At 41.5% G+C, this 21,564-nt stretch overlaps 1 protein-coding gene across 36 annotated transcripts in view; it reads right to left on the bottom strand.

The window, feature by feature from the left end:
- The window catches only part of DTNA (dystrobrevin alpha), a 303,097-nt gene that overhangs the window by 104,780 nt on the left and 176,753 nt on the right, over positions 1-21,564 (bottom strand). The window lies entirely within an intron of this gene.

Here is a 21,564-nt window from a genome sequence, read left to right as displayed (position 1 = left end):
AGACTCCCTGTCACAGGGTTACCGTGACACAGAGGAACGAGAAGACCACGTTGTCTAATTTTAAACAGTGCAGGTTTCTTCTAGAAGAGAAGTGCAGGGGTTATTCTGTTCAGTTGAGAGCTCCTGGAAGCTTTCCTGCTGTGATGATCTCTGCTGTTCAGTGTTGGCCACTCCCCTCTCCTATATATACTCTCCTCTGTCAAGCAGTCATTGCCAGAGTTAGCTTCATGCTGCATGGTTTCAGGAGTTGGTGGAGTGTTGTTTGAGGAAGCATGACTGTTGCTTGGTTTTGGTTTTGTGCATATCATCTTCTTCTCCTACTTTGATTTTTCCTTCCTTCACTCCCCAGTGTTTCCCTCTGTTGCTCGTGAGAGTATATTTGAATGATTGGTATTTTCCTTTATCCCTGTTCGTATTACCTTGCTAGTCTGGTTGGTGTATTGCCATACACTACTACTCCCCTATTCCCTGGGCGGGGTGTGGGAACAGACAAAGGGCGGATTCAGAAGCTCAGCAAGGTATGTGGCCCCGGCGTGTTCGCCATTAGAAGTTAACTGGGGAACAGGTATAGCTAGGGTGCCCCTAGCACTAGGGACAGGGCAGGAACACCTGACCCCAGGATATCAGACAATAGAGTCGTGATGCTCCCTTTAAGGCCATGGCACTGCTATCAGTATTTGGTCAGTATTTTTTCTCAGGAGTGGGAGCCAAAACCAGGTGAGGAACAATCAGAGAAAAGGTACAATAGAAACCAGTACACCAATTCTGCATTTATCACCCACTCCTGGTTTTGTGTTACCAGCTTCACTGTGCACGCGTGGGGAACAGAGCGTCATAGTGCACGCACAGTGAAGCTGCGAACTACACAGATTCAGCTGGTAATCACACAGCCTCACTGTGTAGGCGGCCGGACATGTACAAATGTGCATGCGTCCCACAATATCAGCGCTTGCCGGGAGCAATATTCAAATACATGGGTGGCCCCAGCAGTGAGTGAATGCTGCGCCCACCCATGACTGAATATGATTATCACACCCCTATGACTGAAAGAGCAGGTAGGATCTAAGTATATAATATGTTATAGGCTCATTATGATACCACCAATTTTAATGAAAAAAGCTGGTTAGTGATGCACACTGCATCACTAACAATGCTATGGGGGCAGTGTAGAGGGCAGCTAGGACGTGACAGGTTCCCTTTAAGTCAATTTCTGTACAAAAAATTCCACAGCAGGTGAATGAATTTTTTTGTATTCCACATGGCTGGTAAGGTAAATAGATGCAGGTTCTTTGTGCGCAGATCGTGTTGATTGACCCAAAATGGTTTTGGCTACTTATATCTTATAAAATGGTCAATCAAACATACAAAGAATGTGGACCAAACTGAAACAGAAAATTTACACCACAGAGTGTTTGCACTACAGGGTGGCTTGGGCTATTAACCCCTCATTAGCAAAAAGAAAAGTGTGTCTTGCTTTGCATTGCCTAGCTACACAGTGCAGGAGAAATATATATTATTCATTAGGAGTATACGGTCACAGCAAAAAACACTTTGTGATGTATCTTTTTTTCTCTTTGTAGTAGCTGAAAATAACACAGCAGTCCTATTACAATTTATCTTCACTGTGGTATAGTAGAAATATGTCTTTTGTCACCTTCTTACTGACCAATAGGGGCACTGAAGTCTATTGAAGCTGTCTGTACTCTTTACAGCTAAAAAATGTATTGTATGTAGCAATCCCCTTTAGTTTGTAAAATGGTGGCCATGGCAGCCTGCAGCATTTTCAGTGAAAAACTATAAACTTTTAAGATTCTACACATGGATTGACCATGGTTGAGAACATCTAGTAAATACTATATGTTTGAAAGGCCCAAACTGTCAACTTTGCTCATTATTGTGTTGGGCAATAGGTGAAAGCGCAGGATTCTGCTAAAAATAAAAGAGAAAAAAAAAAAAAAAAGTTGTAGCTGGGAATTGAAGCTGATCATAGGGATTTTGCATATTCATGTATACATAAGCATCATATCCACAATAATTCCATTTAACATGGATGCTCCTTTTTTATTTGGTATCTGTTTTGTGCACTGTGTCAACAAGCGGACTATCAGTTTACTTTTATGTATTCTATGTCTAATGTGAGACAATATTGTTCTACAGTAGTTTTAGCAGCCGTATACAGATTTTGTATGCAGCTGATAATTCATCTTTGTGTATACATGTGTATATATATATATATATATATATATATATATATATATATATATATATATATATATATATCTATCTATCTATCTATCTATATATATATATATATCATAGATAGATACACATACACACAGTACAGACCAAAAGTTTGGACACACCTTCTCATTTAAAGATTTTTCTGTATTTTCATGACTTTGAAAATCGTACATTCACACTGAAGGCATCAAAACTATGAATTAACACATGTGGAATTATATACTTAACAAAAAAGTGTGAAACAACTGAAAATATGTCTTATATTCTAGGTTCTTCAAAGTAGCCACCTTTTGCTTTGATGACTGCTTTGCACACTCTTGGCATTCTCTTGATGAACTTCAAGAGGTAGTCACCAGAAATGGTTTTCACTTCACAGGTGTGCCCTGTCAGGTTTAATAAGTGGGATTTCTTGCCTTATAAACGGGGTTGGGACCATCAGTTGTGTTGTGCAGAAGTCTGGTGGATACACAGCTGATAGTCCTACTGAATAGACTGTTAGAATTTGTATTATGGCAAGAAAAAAGCAGCTAAGTAAAGAAAAACGAGTGGCCATCATTACTTTAAGAAATGAAGGTCAGTCAGTCCGAAAAATTGGGCAAACTTTGAATGTGTCCCCAAGTGCAGTTGCAAAAACCATCAAGTGCTACAAAGAAACTGGCTCACATGAGGACCGCCCCAGGAAAGGAAGACCAAGAGTCACCACTGCTTCTGATGATAAGTTTATCCTAGTCACCAGCCTCAGAAATCGCAGGTTAACAGCAGCTCAGATTAGAGACCAGGTCAATGCCACACAGAGTTCTAGCAGCAGACACATCTCTTCAACAACTGTTAATAAGAGACTTTGTGCAGCAGGCCTTCATGGTAAAATAGCTGCTAGGAAACCACTGCTAAGGACAGGCAACAAGCAGAAGAGACTTGTTTGGGCTAAAGAACACAAGGAATGGACATTAGACCATTGGAAATCTGTGCTTTGGTCTGAGGAGTCCAAATTTGAGATCTTTGGTTCCAACCACCGTGTCTTTGTGCGACGCAGAAAATGTGAACGGATGGACTCTACATGCCTGGTTCCCACCGTGAAGAATGGAGGAGGAGGTGTGATGGTGTGGGGGTGCTTTGCTGGTGACACTGTTGGGGATTTATTCAAAATTGAAGGCATACTGAACCAGCATGGCTACCACAGCATCTTGCAGCGGCATGCTATTCCATCCGGTTTGCATTTAGTTGGACCATCATTTATTTTTCAACAGGACAATGACCCCAAACACACCTCCAGGCTGTGTAAGGCTATTTGACCAAGAAGGAGAGTGATGGGGTGCTACGCCAGATGACCTGGCCTCCACAGTCACCAGACCTGAACCCAATAGAGATGGTTTGGGGTGAGCTGGACTGCAGAGTGAAGGCAAAAGGGCCAACAAGTGCTAAGCATCTCTGGGAACTCCTTCAAGATTGTTGGAAGACCATTTCCAGTGACTACCTCTTGAAGCTCATCAAGAGAATGCCAAGAGTGTGCAAAGCAGTCATCAAAGCAAAAGGTGGCTACTTTGAAGAACCTAGAATATAAGACATATTTTCAGTTGTTTCACACTTTTTTGTTAAGTATATAATTCCACATGTGTTAATTCATAGTTTTGATGCCTTCAGTGTGAATGTACAATTTTCAAAGTCATGAAAATACAGAAAAATCTTTAAATGAGAAGGTGTGTCCAAACTTTTGGTCTGTACTGTATATATACAATATACATATTACATATGTAATATACATACACATACTGTCAGATCTTCATCATGCATTTTTTTATCATTTACTCAAAGTTACAGTGTGGATTCGTATTATAGCTCTGTATACTCTAGATCAATGTTTCCCAAACTCAATTTCTCACGGCCCCTGTTTTCAGGATTTCCATAGAATTATACACAGGTGAGAGAATTCCTGATGCCTTGATGATACTTCCACCACCTATGCAATATTAGGGAAATCATGAAAGCCTGAATGGTTGGGGGCCGTGAGGACTGGAGTTTGGGGTCACTGATTTAGACGTTGCTCACAGCTATGAAACAGTAATGTCCATGAGACCTCAATAATATAGTTTGTATTGTCAATATTGATAAGCCTTTGTAGAATGAATTCACATCTTATCCTCTATATTGCAATAAGGTAGTGTAATAGCCGCCATCTGTCTTGTAAAACACTTGGTTATTTCTTACCGTCTTGCACCATTGTTAATTTCCAGCTTTAGTCTTTATACTTTCCTTCACTGCATGGTCAGATATATTGATGCACTAAACAAATCCAGCAACCTTTCCTCTTATGTAAAGCAAGTTCAAAATCACTGTACTGAGCGATATGTAATCTCCATACTGAATGCACAGACCGTAAAACCCAAGAATAGAATGGAAGAGTATTGTTAGTCTACCCAGGCTGAACAATACATTATCATCAAAGAAAGGCAGGTTTTAAGCTAGAAAAGCTAATGATATTCAGTTGTGACATCACCGGATTTCCCTTTTGCCACTGCAGAAAGCAGTTTCTTGCTGAGCTGTAAGAATCATTCGAGACTCCCACACTTCTGAAATCCAACAGGTGCCAATATAAATACACAGATGGAGAGCAAGAGTCGGCTTTAATTAAGTGTGTTTGGAAATAAAAGTGGGACCATTTCTCGTTTGGCTTCAAAATTACAACCTGTTGGAGTTTATATGAGGACCCGTACTTAAAGGGAAGCTATTAACAGATAATTACCTACTGTTTAAATGGAACCGATCAGCAGATACATGCTGCCCAAACTGTGGGCAGCATGCATCACCCCACTGTCTGTGTGATCACAGCCATATAGGTTTGTCCCTGAAACACTGCAGCGGGAAGCATGTATCAGCTGACTGGTTCCCTTTAACTCTGTTTTTATTGTTAAATATATATTTTTAAAATATTTTGCCAATGTTTTTTTTCGTAGATCCAAATCTGTATTTAAAATAAAAGAGCAATTTTCACACTGACCACTGGAACTTTTAGGGTTAAAAAAAACCCATAGGTGGCTAGTATGAAATTTCCAAGATTTTTTTTTCACAGGAAACAACTTATGTACATTAGCCACAAAGAACAAACTCAGCAGTGAATTTAAGCAGTTAATGAGTATGAGTAAAGGTCACTGTGATGGGTCTGAGCGCAGGGTCATCTGTGACATCACCTATTGTGAATGGTGGATCCTGTGTTATCAGCTGAGTATAGAAGTGTCATTGGGAGCCTGCCAAAAAGTGCAGCAAAGTAATAAAAAATTAGAAGTGTAAAAAATAAACTATTATCTATTAAAGGGCTATCACTGCCTGCTCACAGGCATCACGTAACCCCCGGCTGCAGCCGGCTCTGACATCCGCTGATGTCAAGACAAGTCCAGGCTGCAGCCGAGGGTCTCTCTTCCGCGTTCCACCGGTGGCTGCTGGGTTGTGGGTGGAGATACCCCGCGTGTCACACCCGGCATCCACCGAGTGCTCTCCCTCTCCTCATTCACTGGGAAAGAGCGTGGTGGATGCTGGGTGTGACGCACGGGGTAACCCCACCCACAGCCCAGCGTCCACACGGGGAGCGCGTCACTGATGTCACGCCTCACTTGACGTGACATCAGTCGCGGGGTCACGTGATGCCTCTGATCAGCCAGTGATAGCGCCGCTCAGATGCAGAAAAGGTATCGCAAGGTATTTACAAAAACACTTCTGGGCCCCGGGGGGATACATTGGGGTGTTCATATAAAGTAGTGGTCAACTTCTTTAACAAAATGCAAAGTCAAAGAACAAAAGAGAAATCTAAATCAAATTAAAAAAGCATTCCCATCAAAATTTTTATCAGCTAAATAATTAGCAGTCATCATATTATATAGCCCTCTGTACTTACAATTGCTCATTTTGCCCTTCTACCCAGTTAGTTCTTTTCTTTTCTGTGCTCTATGTAGAATCAGGAAGTCTCTTTTCCCTGCATGAGACATCCCCCTGTTCAACACCTGACCCAGCTGCTCTGTTCTTCCTTTTGCAATGATGATTCATACAGGAAATATAGACCTCCTGTTTTCACATAGAGGTTAGAAGGATTCAGCAAGTCTGTTTTTAATTACGTGATGTCATAGACCTAATGGGAAAAAAAATTACTGGGTAGAAGGACAAAATGAGCAATTGTAAGTACACAGTGCCATATAACATGATGACTGCAATAGATTAAGAGGATAAAAATGTTAATATGAGTGCGTCTTTAATATCTAGTGTAACCATCCCTTGCTTTCAAAATAGCATCAATCCTGCGAGGTACACTTAAACACAGTTTTTGAAGGAACACGGCAGGGAGGTTGTTCCAAACATCTAGGAGAACTAACTACAGATCTTCTGCGTTTGTAGGCTTGCACAAATCCTTCTATCTCTTCATGTAATCCCAGACAATTTAAATTATATTGAGTTCAGGGCCATTTATTTCAACACTTTCAGGACTTCTTGATCTTCTTACACTGAAGGAACCTCCACCATGGTTCACTTTTGCCTTCACTTTTGTATCGCTGTCCAGCCCTCCGAGAAATATACTGTCTTCTGCTGCAAAATATTTAAAATTTTGACTCATCAGTCCAGAACACGTGCCCCATTTCCTATGTTTTCATGCATAGTTGAGTCAGTTGGCCTTGCTTCCATGTCGACGGCATGACTCTTTGGCCACAATTCTTCCATGAAGACCACTTCTAGCCAGACTTCTCTGTACAGCAGATGGGTATAGCTGGGGCCCACTTGTTGTTCCTAGTTCTGAGCTCATGCCACTGCTGAGAATCTTCAGATTTAGAAAAGAAGTAATCATGATGCGTTTTTCATGTGCTGCACTAAGTTTCCTTGGCCGACCACACTATCTATGGTCCTCAACATTGTCCATTAATTAGTGCTTCTTCAAAAGAGCTGCAACAGCATATCATTAAACCCCAGTCTGCTTTGAAATCTTTTCCAGGGAGAAACCTTGCTGGTGCAGTTCAACTAACTTGTGTCTTGTTGCTGAAATCAATCTTGCTATGGCGAATGCATAACCTGTGACCTTAAACGGTCTTAAAACAACCTCCCCTTTGTAGCAGAATTTGGCTAATATTCACCCAGTTTTAAGCCTCCTACATGGCTGTTTCTGTTTCAGATGAGCATTTCAACCTACATATGAAAAGGATGATCATTATCACCTGCTTGGTATAATTGGTTACTCATACACCTGACTATAATTCTACAAAATCCCTGAATCTGTACAAGTATACCTAGAAGAACAGATGTGGTTTTGAACGCAAAGGATGATCAAAAAAAGAAATTTAACCCCTTAAGCCCCGGAGCATTTTTCGCTTTTGCATTTTCGTTTTTGCTCCCCTTGTTCCCAGAGCCATAGCGTTTTTATTTTTTGGTCAATATGGCCATGTAAGGGCTTATTTTTTGCGGGACGAGTTGTACTTTTCAACGCCATTACTAGTTTTACCATATCCTGTACGGGAAAACGGGAAAAAAATTCCAAGTGCGGTAAAATTGCAAAAAAAGTGCAATACCACAGTTGTTTTTTATTTATTTTTTTTACCACGTTCACTGAATGCTAAAACTGACCTGCCCTTCTTATTCTACAGGTCATTACGAGTTAATAGACACCAAACATGTATAGGTTCTTTTATATTTAAGTGGTGAAAAAAAATTCCAAAATTTGGTAAAAAAAAAAATAAAAAAATAGCGCCATTTTCTAAGACCCGTAGCGTCTCCATTTTTCGTGATCTGGGGCTGGTTGATGGCTTATTTTTTGCGCGCCGGGCTGACGTTTTTATTGATAACATTTGGGGTAGATCCGATGTTTTGATCGCCCGTTATTGCGTTTTATTGCAATTTTGCGGCGACCAAAAAACGTAATTCTGGCGTTTAGAATTTTTTTCTCGTTACGCCGTTTACCGATCGGATTAATTCTTTTTTTATATTGATAGATCTGGCGATTCTGAATGTGGCGATACCAAATATGTGTATGTGGGTTTTTTTTTATATATATATTTTATTTTGAATGGGGCGAAAGGGGGGTGATTTAAACTTTTATATTTTTGTATTTTTTTTATATTTTAAAAAACTTTTTTTTTTTACTTTTTGCATGCTTCTATAGTCTCCATAGGAGACTATAAGCAGCAACTATCCGATCGCCTCTGCTACATACAGGGGACGAGCAGGTCCCCTGCATACAGCAGAAATGGTCCTGTGCTATGAGCGCCGACCACTAGGTGGCGCTCATAGCGACAAGATCATGACAACCACAGGCGTCTGCTGCAGACCCTGGGTTGTCATGCACGCCCATCGGCGACCCGCGATCACGTGACGGGGTCGCCGGTGGGCGGGGCTTATGATGCGCTACCCGGAAGCGCGCGTTAAATGCTGCTGTCGGAGATTGACAGCAGCATTTAACATGTTAACAGCCGCGGGTGGATCGCGATTCCACCCGCGGCTGTTGCGGGCACATGTCAGCTGTAAGAATCAGCTGACCTGTGCTCCGTTCAGTGAGGGCTCAGCGCAGCAGCCCTCACTGAACGGGGGGATCGCAAATATGCGTACTAATACGTCCCCGGTAAGTAAGGGGTTAAATCAGTATTTCGTTTGTTCATTTTGAATTTTGTTAGTTGATTAAAAAAATAAACTAAAAATTTCTGTTTTTTAAAGTATTCTTACTTTGCAGCATTTTTCTATGCCTGCCTAAAACTTCTGCACAGTGCAGTACAAACTTGCTTCCAGGTCATCTGTTTTGCAAACAGTATTCACCATTTGTATTTGTGCCATTTACGTTCTGGCTGCTACAATCATCCACATTCACCGTTCTCCCACAAATTCGGCACACTTCGTCCATACTAAACCCTCTCTCCTCTCTTCTCCTATGTACAGCTGTCATGCTCTCTTCACAATGTTATACCACACAGATCCATTCATTCCCACCATACAACACTGGAAAGGCTCTCACAAATCACTCAACTATCTGCTCACTTTCTGTATCTTCCTTCTCTTAGTCGGAGGTGATATTTCTCCTAATCCAGGACCCTCCAGAAATAATAACACTAATTCTTTCCCTGTTACATTCAGAAACCCAGCTAATCTCATTAATATTCCCTGCATATCTTCGGTCTCATTCAACTGTGCCCTTTGGAATGCGCGCTCAGCATGTAATAAACTCTCTTACATCCATGACTTTTTCCTCTCTAATTCCCTCAACCTTCTGGCTCTCACTGAAACCTGGATCCAGCAGTCAGACACCACCGCCGCTGCAGCTCTCTCCTATGGTGGCCTACACTTCTCTCATACTCCGAGACCTGACAACAGATCAGGTGGAGGTGTTGGTCTGCTTCTTTCAACAAAATGTACTTTTCAGGTTATCCCCCCAGTACCCTCCCTTATCTTCCCTTCTTTTGAGGCCCGCACAGTCAGACTCTACCGGCCCTTCTCCCTGCGAGTGGCGGTTGTCTATCGCCCTCCAAGTCCCTCCCGTCAGTTCCTGGATCACTTTGCTGCTTGGCTTCCAAATTTTCTATCCTGCGACATCCCCACGATAATCATGGGAGATTTTAACATCCCAATTGGCGTTTCTCTTTCCCCATCTGCCGCTCATCTTTTATCACTAACCTCCTCCTTCGGCCTTTCACAGCTTGCTAATTCTCCTACACATGAAGACGGGAACACATTGGTCCTGATCTTCTCCCGGCTTTGCTCAGTACATGACTTTACTAACTCTCCCCTTCCACTCTATGACCATAATCTTCTTTCATTCTTTGTCAAGAACTGTGAGGCTACTCAAGACACTCCCACTTTCCACACTTATAGAAAATATGCGCCATTAACACTCAGAAATGTCTGAAAAAGTTGCAATCATTTGCCCCAAACTCCTCCCTCTCATGTCCCGACTCTGCATTGAAGCATTATAACGAAATAATGCTATGCGCCCTGGATGAAGCCGCACCTCCTACACAAAGAACAATTTTGGCATAGATTGCGACAACCCTGGCACACGCCTCAAACACGTCTTCTCCAGCGGTGCTCCAGGTGCGCTGAAAGGCTGTGGAGAAAATCTAATCTGCCCGAAGATTTCCTCCATTATAACTTTATGCTGAAAACATATAACTCTGCGCTTCACCTCTCCAAACAAACCTACTTTAACAACCTCATCATCTCACTTTCCAATAATCCTAAACGACTCTTTGACACGTTTCATTCTCTCCTCAATCAAGCAGCACAGGCCCTGATCACAGACCTCAGTGCTGACGATCTGGCCAATTATTTCAAAGAAAAAATTGACCATATCCGACGGGAAATTTTCTCCCTATCCCCAAACGTTATGCATACTCTCCCCCGCCACATTGTATCTTGCTCACTTTCTGACTTCGAACCAGTCACGGAAGATGAAGTGATCGGGCTCCTTGCATCTTCTCGCCCTACCACTTGCACCAGTGACCCTATTCACTCACATCTCCTTCAGTCCCTTGTTCCAGCTGTCACCACTCACCTAACTAAAATTTTCAACCTCTCCCTCTCATCTGGTATCTTTCCCTCTTCTTTTAAACATGCCAGCATACATCCATTACTTAAAAAAAACATCCCTTGACCAGAACTGCACGGCCAACTACAGACCTGTTTCCAATCTTCCCTTTATCTCTAAACTTCTGGAACGCCTGGTCCATTCCGTCTAATCCGCTATCTCTCAGACAACTCTCTTCTTGACCCTTTACAATCTGGTTTCCGCTCTTTACATTCTACTGAAACTGCCCTCACTAAAGTCTCTAATGATCTACTAACAGCTAAATCTAATGGTCACTACTCCCTGCTGATTCTCCTGGATCTCTCTGCAGCATTCGACACTGTGGATCTCCAGCTCCTCCTCACTATGCTCCGCACTATTGGCCTCAAGGACACTGTTCTCTACTGGTTCTCCTCCTATCTCTCTGACCGCTCCTTCTCTGTGTCTTTCGCCGGCTCCTCCTCCTCTCTCCTTCCCCTTACTGTCGAGGTTCCTCAAGGATCAGTCCTAGGCCCCCTTCTTTTCTCCTTATACACCGCTCCCATTGGAAAAACAATCAGCAGATTCGGTTTTCAGTACCATCTCTATGCTGATGACACCCAATTATACACCTCTGCTCCGGACATCACCCCCGCATTACTACAAAAGACCAGTGATTGTCTTTCTGTTGTGTCTAACACTATGTCCTCCCTCTGTCTAAAACTGAATCTGTCAAAAACTGAACTACTCGTATTTCCTCCCTCCACTAACCTACCTGTGCCCGATATTGCCATTTCCGTTTGTAGCTCAACCATTACTCCCCAGCAACAAGCCCGCTGTCTTGGGGTCATTTTTGATTCAGATCTTTCCTTCACTCTTCACATCAAATCACTCGCTCGTTCATGTCATCTACACCTCAAAAACATCTCAAGAATCAGGACATTTCTCACCTTTGACTCAGCAAAAACTCTTACTGTAGCTCTTATTCATTCTTATCTGGACTACTGCAACTCTCTACTTATCGGGCTCCCTCTTACTAAACTCTCCCCTCTCCAATTCGTCCTTAACGCAGCAGCCAGGATCATATTCCTCGCCAACCACTACACCGATGCCTCTTCCCTGTGCCAGTTATTGCATTGGTTGCCCATCCAATATAGAGTTCAATTTAAACTTATCACGCTTACCCACAAAGCGCTCCATGCTTCAGTACCCCCCTACATCTCCTCCCTTGTCTTAGTCTACCACCCTACACGTGCCGTCCGTTCTGCCAATGACTTAAAACTAAAATCCTCCATAATCCGAACTTCCCACTCCCATCTCCAAGATTTCTTGCGTGCTGCGCCAATTCTTTGGAATGCACTACCCAGGACAGTTAGATTAATTCCCAATACCCACAGTTTCAAGCTGACCCTAAAAACCCATTTCTTTAGACTGGCGTATCACCTCCACACACTATCTGTCTGTCCCAGTTTTCCCCCATATTAAAATCTTCTTCAATTTCAGGTTCATACCAACCATGCACTTAATAGCCTCGGTCAGGACTGCACACATACTGGCAGGCGACCAGTCCATGTATTATTTATCCTATTTAGTATATCAAGGCTGCATTATACAATATATGTACATTCTACCTTTTGTGTCTCCCCCATTTCTCATAGACTGTAAGCTTGCAAGCAGGGCCCTCACTCCTTTCGATATGAGATATGCTTATTCTGTATTGTCTGTATAAGTCCCCCCTAAAATTTGTAAAGTGCTGTGGAATATGCTGGCGCTATAAAAATAAAAATTATTATTATTATTAAAGTATATGCAACACAAAAACTTGATTTAAACAATAGGTCATTTTCTGATGTTAGCTTCCCCATAAGTCATGAAGGTGTGTACATTCCTTATCTTGAGCACAGACAGTAGTTTATTGTGTACCAAGTCACCAATAAACGCATGCGCTGAGTGAATATTTCATAGTGTCTTTCAAGGCCAGTAGCACTTAAAGGGAATGTGTAAGCAAGTTTTTGCTACCTCATCTGAGAGCAGCCTGATGTAGGCAAAGAGAAGCTAAATCCATTGATGTATCACTTAGATTACTGGGCACAGCCGTTCTGACAGAGTTTTTAGATTAAGAATGAAGCAGAGCTGAGAAAGCTAACCCCGCCCACACCAGACTCTGAGTACAATGTCCATAGACCGCGAGGCACTTAGTTGCCGGACTAGTCCGGCACTTTTACAACTGACAACCCTGTGTTTCACCCTCTGTCTCCTGCTGTCTTCAGACTACATAGCAAGAACCTGCTGACAGTTTCCATTTAAACAGAGAAATGCCTGGATTTAGTGTTGGTTCACACTTTAAATGAGGGGGGAAGTTGCAAAGCAATTAAGAATAATTAAAATTATTATATTATGTTATCTGATAAAGCTACTAAATGTAAAGTTGCTTGGGGAGAGTACAGACTTACTAAAAACTGAATGTCATCACCTACTATGAATATGTTTCAGAAAATGCAGCCATAATCACCCCATTTCCGTTGGGGATCATAGATTTTTTACAGCAATATTACGGCTGCAGACTGCTATTCTGGGCTGCAGACTTCGCCATCACTGGGGATTTTGCAGTTAAAGTTGGCTCAAAGATCTACATCAATTTGTGCTGCGAGGATTGTGCTGATATTTGTTTTGTGCTTTGCTTTGAGTGGATTTGATGGTTCAGATATTTTTTCATTGTATAATAAAAGAAATCTGATCAGCGTCCCAGGTTTTTGCTGTGATTGGCAGTTGTGGTTTACTCAGAAAAGCAGTCCCTGGAAATGTTCACGGCTTTCTGCCACATTCTATAAATGAAATGTATCGCAGCAGCCAAAAACGTGTAACGTATGCAGCACCGGAATCTTGCATCACAGTTCAATAAAACCATTTATTTAGAATTTGTACTGTTTCATACGAATAGAAATGGCATCAAAGCCCAAAACAAGGAGAGATGTCTGATCAGAATGGATAACACTACTAATATTTTTGCAATGACTACTTTCTGACAAATAAAACCTAAAATTATAAAATAAAATCATACCATACCTCTGTATCTCTACATTTCTGAAAGTAAACATTTGGCACACTGTCAAAATGCAACTCAGCATTCTACAAAGATGGGTGTCATAATGCAACTCATGCAGTAGAACATAATATTCCCCCCCCAAAAAAAAAACACTAAAAATATGCGTAATTCCAGCGCTTTTTTACGGAGGCGCAGGACAAACTATGGATACTCACCTATCCGATGGATGGGAGAGGCGTCCGGTCCGGTCCTGCGCTTCCAGAATCTGCCGGTGAAGCGATCAGCTGTTAGCTAACCGGCTTGTAACCGGCCGGTCAGCTGATTTACAAGCCGGTCAGCTGACAGCTTCACCGGCAGATGCTGAAAACCGCGGGACCGGAGTGGACGCCTCTCCCATCCATCGGATAGGTGAGTATCCATAGTTTTTTTATTTTAATAACTTAGCAGTGTATGTACTGCAGCCAGATGCTGTCTGTACATACACTGCTAAGGGGACACTCACACACACGACACAGACACAGAAAGAACACACAGGACACACAGACACAACAGTACACACACGACACACAGACACATACATTACATTACATACAGACACATACCATTACATTACATACAGACACATACCATTACATTACATACAGACACATACCATTACATTACATACAGGTGTCCATGCTCATCACACTTCATTTCTCCTGCACCTCCGTAAAAAAACGCAGTGTGTGAATGGAGGTGCTTTTTTTACCTGGGTAAAAAAACGCAGGTAAAAAAAGCAGTAAAATACGTGCGCTTAAAAAAACGCAGGGAAATGCGCAATGTGTGAACACAGCCTTAATATGGTACCAAGATCTAAACTCTAAACGTTTGCCGTAGCTAAAATCAAGAGGTATTAGGCTATGTGCCCACGTTGCGGACCTGAAGCATATTTTTTACGCTTCTCCCTGGCGGGAAAATCGCATGCGGATATTACATGCGGTTTTCCCGCCAGGTAGAAGCGTTTATGAGGCGTCTTTGCATGCATTTCCGCATGCGGGTTATCAAGCACTTCTCCAAGCATCACTTGGAAAAGTGCTTGACAACTTGTTCAGAATGGTAAAAAATAAAAAAATAAACTTTATACTCACCTTCTGATGCATTCTCTGCCCCGTCCGGAGGCTTGAGCGGCTCACGCTGTTGTGTGCAGGACCTGCGGTGACATCATTGAGTCATGTGGTGGGTCACATGACTCAATGACGTGGCAGGTCCTTCAGACAACAGCGCGACGGAGGGAAAACATCAGAAGATAAGTATAAACTTTGTTTTATTCTTTTTTTTACAGGTTCTTTGGTACCCAGGTCTGGAGGAGAGTCTCCTCTCCTCCAGACTTGGGTACCATCCGCACATTGATTCCGCTGCGCTTCCGCAAAATTAATGAACATGCTGCGGATTTTTGACCGCAGCATATACGCTGCGGAAAAATCCGCAGCATGGGCATTGACATTGCGGAATGCCATTGGGGACCATGGGGTGCGGATATACATGCGTTTTTCAAGCGTTTACGCTGCGGAAATTCCGCAGCATATACGCTTGAAAAACGCTACGTGGGCACACAGCCTTACATATTGTCTTTGTCAACAAAAGATTAACCATGTCATCTAAAATTTGAAGAAAATTTTTCCTTTTTTCTTCTTCCAGAGACCGCTCCACAGGTTGTGTAAGGTATTACAGCTCAGCTCCATTCATAAGAGTATACCAGGCAGATGGACAAATGTCACTAGTTTCCTTTTCTAATCCTATACAACATCTGGAAGGATTGCATAAAGCATAAATGAAAACTGTATTTTATCTGGTTGACAACCTAGTCACGTTTTCCTCTTGCATAACATTTATTTTCACAATCTAATCAACGTGATAGCACAATTTCCCATAATTGCTGAGAAACATTTTGTTCTAGTTACAAAAGTACTTCCCCATTTAAAGGAAGTCTGTCAGCACAAAACAAGTGTCCAAACTATGCAGTGTCCCTTATAAGACACACAGCCCTACTAAGAACTGTACCCTTGGTGGCTTAAGCCACAGCTGAGTTTGTCTGAAATTTTTCTTTATTATAATAGTCTAATGAGATGCATGGCGCACCCTTAGCGTGGCCCAGTGGTTCTGCGCACCTTCCCACCTACTTGTTATACCTATATTTCTGCACCCCCTCCTTGATTGACAGCTCTGTCTCCCGCGAGGTGTTCATGTTATCATAGAAAAAATTAAAATACATAAGTCAACTTCAGAAGGAGAAAGAGCTTACAATCTAAAATTCTCTATGAAATAGACTTCATTGGACATACGGGGCAGAAAGGAAATTAGTGGTAGCTAAGAAGAGACAAAACTAATTAAAACTCCTTTTCAAGCCCCGACTCCCTGCCGTGGACAGGAAATTAAAACAGGATACCAATTGTAGGAAGAAGTCATAAAGACTAAGATTTGTAGATTTGAGAGGAAGGGAAGCGAAATTCTAACACCTTTAGAGGTAACTATTGTTCTCTTCAGAGGAAACTGGACATCTGCAACTAGACACTTGGGCACCAGTGGAAAGTTATGAATGTTGGGGTTTGTATAGATCCAATATTGATGGGACATACATTTTCAGCTTCAGGACTAATAGGGGAAAGATTATGCATATTTTTTCATAACTGTGAGACATGCAATAAGCCACAAATCAATAGTAACCAGATAGGAAACATGGCATGGTTGTTGTCAGCTATCTATGAAAAGGTAATATCACAATAAAAATGTGATGGCAATATCAAAAGACTGTGATCATCAGGAGTTGAAATATTGTGAATGCTGGGAATCTCATCATTTTCTGAAACTTAAGCCGCATCCCATAACCAGCCCTGTTATGAGTCATCAAGGAGATGTGTGTGGGTGTAACGTAGGTGCTGATAAAAAGACAAGGCAAATGATCTGTGTTCAATGCCGGAAAATATATCGCGTGTAGGCTTGGTCCATTTTTTTCAATCCGATTGCTTCCATCCGCTAAGCGAGTAGTTGCTTTCATTATTGCAGAGCTGGCAGTGACCGTACCGTGGTATATACACATATTCCATGTGTTGGAATCGGAGGTGTGTATACCTAATGTTCACTGTTAGTTCTTCAATAACTGGCCTGGCAGTGGTAACAGCCTGTGGCCTCCTCCATTACTCATCGGTCAATTGTATAATTGTCCTGACGATAGAGGGCAGCAGAGGACTGTTTGTGACAAAAAGGTTCGGCGCGACCCCCTTGGCTGTGATCTTTGACAATGTATAACAAGTATCAGACATCAAGTGTAAGGTTATGTTCACACTATATTTTAAAGCCTCTGTTTAAAGTGTACGCTCTTGATGTGCATGTTAAATGGAGGCTCCGACATTGTATTCGTTATCTATAGACTTCTATGTTAAAAAAAAATATATATATTGGTTTAACAAATATGTTTTTTACTGCATCCAGCAATATGAAAAGCACAGTCTACTATAATATTCCATACTTTAATATTATGATATACTGATGTATACTGGCCAGCCGGAAGCAAAAAAAATGATTTTTTTTGGCCTCTGTTAGGCAATAAAGCCCTATGGAAATGTTGGCTTGTATGTCGGAAGCTTTCTTAGTATACACGCTAAGTAAGTGTAGGGAAGAGCAAACTAACAATGTCACCGAGGCCTGCATAGCATAATAATATTCACCAATGACTATTACTCCTCCCGCACTGCACCTCTAAAGCAGAACACCCAGCAGATTAATGAAGGACATGGTGATGTAATGATACTAACTGGAAGCATCAGTGATACATCAAGCCCGCCTCAATTTATCTGGATTAAGATGGTAAATTAAGACATGCAACGATGGTTATGAAAATGTGAATACCTCCTGCAGGGTCCACATCAATCAGATGTAAAATGCAAACATTCCTGGATAACAGATACATGAGCACTTAGTAAATGACATTTCTACCCAAGAACTGTGGCTGTTCCAGTTCACCATTTGACCAGTAGATGTCTCTCCCATAAAATAAAATAACTACCAGTAGTTCATTTCTTGGCTATATGCCGAAAAGGACACAAGAAAAGTTCCTTTAAAAAAACATAAAAATGGTTGTAGAACAAGGTCGTGCACACAGTAAATTAATATTATGCACAGATAAAGAATTTGATAGGAAAATGTATTAAGAGTCCGAACAATGCATATAAAAATAAACATTATTGTATAAAATACTCCAGCACAAATTAAGACACCATCGCTGACTAGTGACAAAGCAAGAATATATTTGATGCCCCAAGAACACGAAAAAAGCATCATCTCTATAACTCACTTGCTTAGATTATAGCCATATGGTTAAGTAATTTTTTTATTTAATTTATTTTTTAAAATAGGCCATTACCATGTTATTTGTTTTCTTCATATATCAGTCTGGACCCTTGTTGAAGATTAAACATGCAGGACCAAAATCCAAACATTATACTATTATGTTTGTACAATTGGGTGTCTAATATCCCCCTTGCACCTTATTATTGCATGTGCAGGTGCCTATATACAACCCCTAGCAAAAATTATGGAATCACCGGGCTCAGAGGATGTTCATTCAGTTGTTTAATGTTGTTGAAAAAAAGCAGATCACAGACATGGCACAAAACTAAAGTCATTTCAAATGGCAAAATTTATGGCTTTAAGAAACACTAAAAGAAATCAAGAAAAAAATGTGGTACTCAGTAAGGGTAATTTTCAGACCAAGCAGAGGGAAAAAATTATGGAATCACTCAATTCTGGGGAAAAAATTATGGAATCATGAAAAAAAAACACAGAAAAGAACACTCCAATACATCACTAGTATTTTGTTGCACCACCTCTGGCTTTAATAACAGCTTGCAGTCTCTGAGGCATGGACTTAATGAGTGACAAACAGTACTCTTCATCAATCTGGCTCCAACTTTCTCTGATTGCTGTTGCCAGATCAGCTTTGCAGGTTGGAGCCTTGTCATGGACCATTTTCTTCAACTTCCACCAATATTTTCAATTGGATTGAGATCCGGACTATTTGCAGGCCATGACATTGACCTTATGTGTTTTCTTTCAAGGAATGTTTTCACAGTTTTTGCTTTATGGCAGGATGCATTATCATCTTGAAAAATTAGGTCATCATCCCCAAACATCCTTTCAATTGATGGGATAAGAAAACTGCCAAAATACCAATGTAAACTTGCTCATTTATTGAAGATGTAATGACAGCCATCTCCCCAGTGCCTTTACCTGACATTCAGCCCCATATCATCAATGACTGTGGAAATTTGCATGGTTTCTTCATGCAGTCATCTTTATAAATCTCATTGGAACCGCACCAAACAAAAGTTCCAGCATCATCACCTTGCCCAATGCAGATTCGCGATTCATCACTGAATATGACTTTCATCCAGTCATCCACAGTCCATGATTGCGTTTCCTTAGCCCATTGTAACCTTGTTTTTTCTGTTTACAGTCATGGCCAAAAGTATTGAGAATGAGACAAACAGTAATTTTTCCAAAGTTTACTGCTTAATTTTTTGTAATGGCAATTTGCATATACTCCTGAATGTCAGAGTGATCAGCTTAACAGCAATTACTGTACTTGCAAAGTCAATATTTGCCCAGAAAATGAACTTTAACCCCCAAAACACATTTCAACATCATTGCAGTCCCGCCTTAAAAGGAGCAGCTAACATCGTTTTAGTGATTGATCCATTAACACAGGTGTGGGTGTTGATGAGGACAGGGCTGGCGATCAGTCATGATTAAGTAAGAATGACATCACTGGACACTTTAAAAGGAGGCTAGTTCTTGGTATCATTGTTTCTCTTCAGTTAACCATGGTTATCTCTAAAGAAACACGTGCAGCCATCATTGCACTGCACAAAAATGGCCTAACAGGGAAGAGTATCGCAGCTACAAAGATTGCACCTCAGTCAACAATCTATCGCATCATCAAGAACTTCAAGGAGAGAGCTTCCATTGTTGTCAAAAAGGCTCCAGGGTGCCCAAGAAAGACCAGCAAGCGCCAGGACCGTATCTTAAAACTGTTTCAGCTGCGGGATCGGACTACCAGCAGTGCCGAGCTTGCTCAGGAATGGCAGCAGGCTGGTGTGAGTGCTTCTGCACGCACTGTGAGGCGGAGACTCTTTGAGCAAGGGCTGGTTTCAAGGAGGGCAGCAAAGAAGCCACTTCTCTCCAGAAAAAGCATCAGGGACCGACTGATATTCTGCAAAAGGTACAGGGAGTGGACTGCTGAGGACTGGGGCAAAGTCATTTTCTCTGATGAATCCCCTTTTCGATTGTTTGGGACATCTGGAAAACAGCTTATTCGGAGAAGAAGAGGTGAGCGCTACCACCAGTCTTGTCTCATGCCAACTGTAAAGCATCCTGAAACCATTCATGTGTGGGGTTGCTTCTCAGCCAAGGGAATCGGCTCACTCACAGTCTTGCCTAAAAACACAGCCATGAATAAAGAATGGTACCAGAATGTCCTCCAAGAGCAACTTCTCCCAACCGTCCAAGAGCAGTTTGGCGCCCAACAATGCCTTTTCCAGCATGATGGAGCACCTTGCCATAAAGCAAAGGTGATAACTAAATGGCTCATGGAACAAAACAGAGATTTTGGGTCCATGGCCTGGAAACTCCCCAGATCTTAATCCCATTGAGAACTTGTGGTCAATCATCAAGAGACGGGTGGACAAACAAAAATCAACAAATTCTGGCAAAATGCAAGCATTGATTATGCAAGAATGGACTGCTATCAGTCAGGATTTGGTCCAAAAGTTGATTGAGAGCATGCCAGGGAGAATTACAGAGGTCTTGAAGAAGAAGGGGCAACACTGCAAATATTGACTTGCTGCATTAACTCATTCTAACTGTCAATATAACCTATTGGTGCTCATAATATGATTGCAATTATATTTCTGTATGTGAAATAAACATCAGACAAACACTAATAAAAACCAGAGGCCAGCAGATCATGTGAAAATATTATTTTGGTGTCATTCTCAAAACTTTTGGCCATGACTGTACAAGCTGTTGAAAAATGCTTGTAAGACCTGTGTAACTTCGGCCACCACTGCTACACTGCAGTGGTGGCTAGTAACCTAGGCAACAAGCAGTAAACATTAAAAATCTTGCAGTCCTTGAGAATGGAGATGATTTTTAATAACAGATTGCAAAATTGCATGTTTTTACAAGCCCTTTATAATTTTGGGCATTAAAGAACATGAGAATAATCCTTTAGTGTTTTATTCCCGGACTATCCAGGCTTACACGTATAAGACTGACCCTTTGTTTCTATAGCTCCGAGAGCCGCACAGAACTCACAAAACACAACACAGTATATAATTTGGAGTATATTTTGTGGGTGTTCTTTTCGGAGCTGACAGTGGAAGCCCCTCTCTCCTGGCTTTCCTTCGCTTTGAGGTTACATTGTGTTTGCTTACCTAATCTGCAAATTAAATATGTTTTTCATCCTAGGACTGCAGGAACTACGGTGCGAGTTCAGGTAGCATATTTCTAGCAGGATTAGTTCCCTTTAATAAATATCTTGAGGTGTTAGTTTCATGCTAATTGAACAATGGTGATATGTGCCGAGCGCAGAAAGCAGAGAATGGATATTTAATGTAAATGCGGAGTGAATATCAAATATGTAGAGGTGCCAAGAATTAAAAGCGTAAACCCGGAATAGACCAGGATGTAATATTAAATGGCGAATACAGTGCTATAAATGCATCAAGTTACACAGTAACTGAGA

This window comes from Phyllobates terribilis, unplaced genomic scaffold (assembly GCF_046119375.1).
Source record: "Phyllobates terribilis strain yellow unplaced genomic scaffold, ASM4611937v1 Scaffold_4__5_contigs__length_816908805, whole genome shotgun sequence".
Classification (NCBI taxonomy): Eukaryota; Metazoa; Chordata; class Amphibia; order Anura; family Dendrobatidae; genus Phyllobates; species Phyllobates terribilis.
The sequence above is the reverse complement of the archived record's forward strand: the minus strand, read 5'-3'. Positions and strand labels throughout refer to the sequence as shown.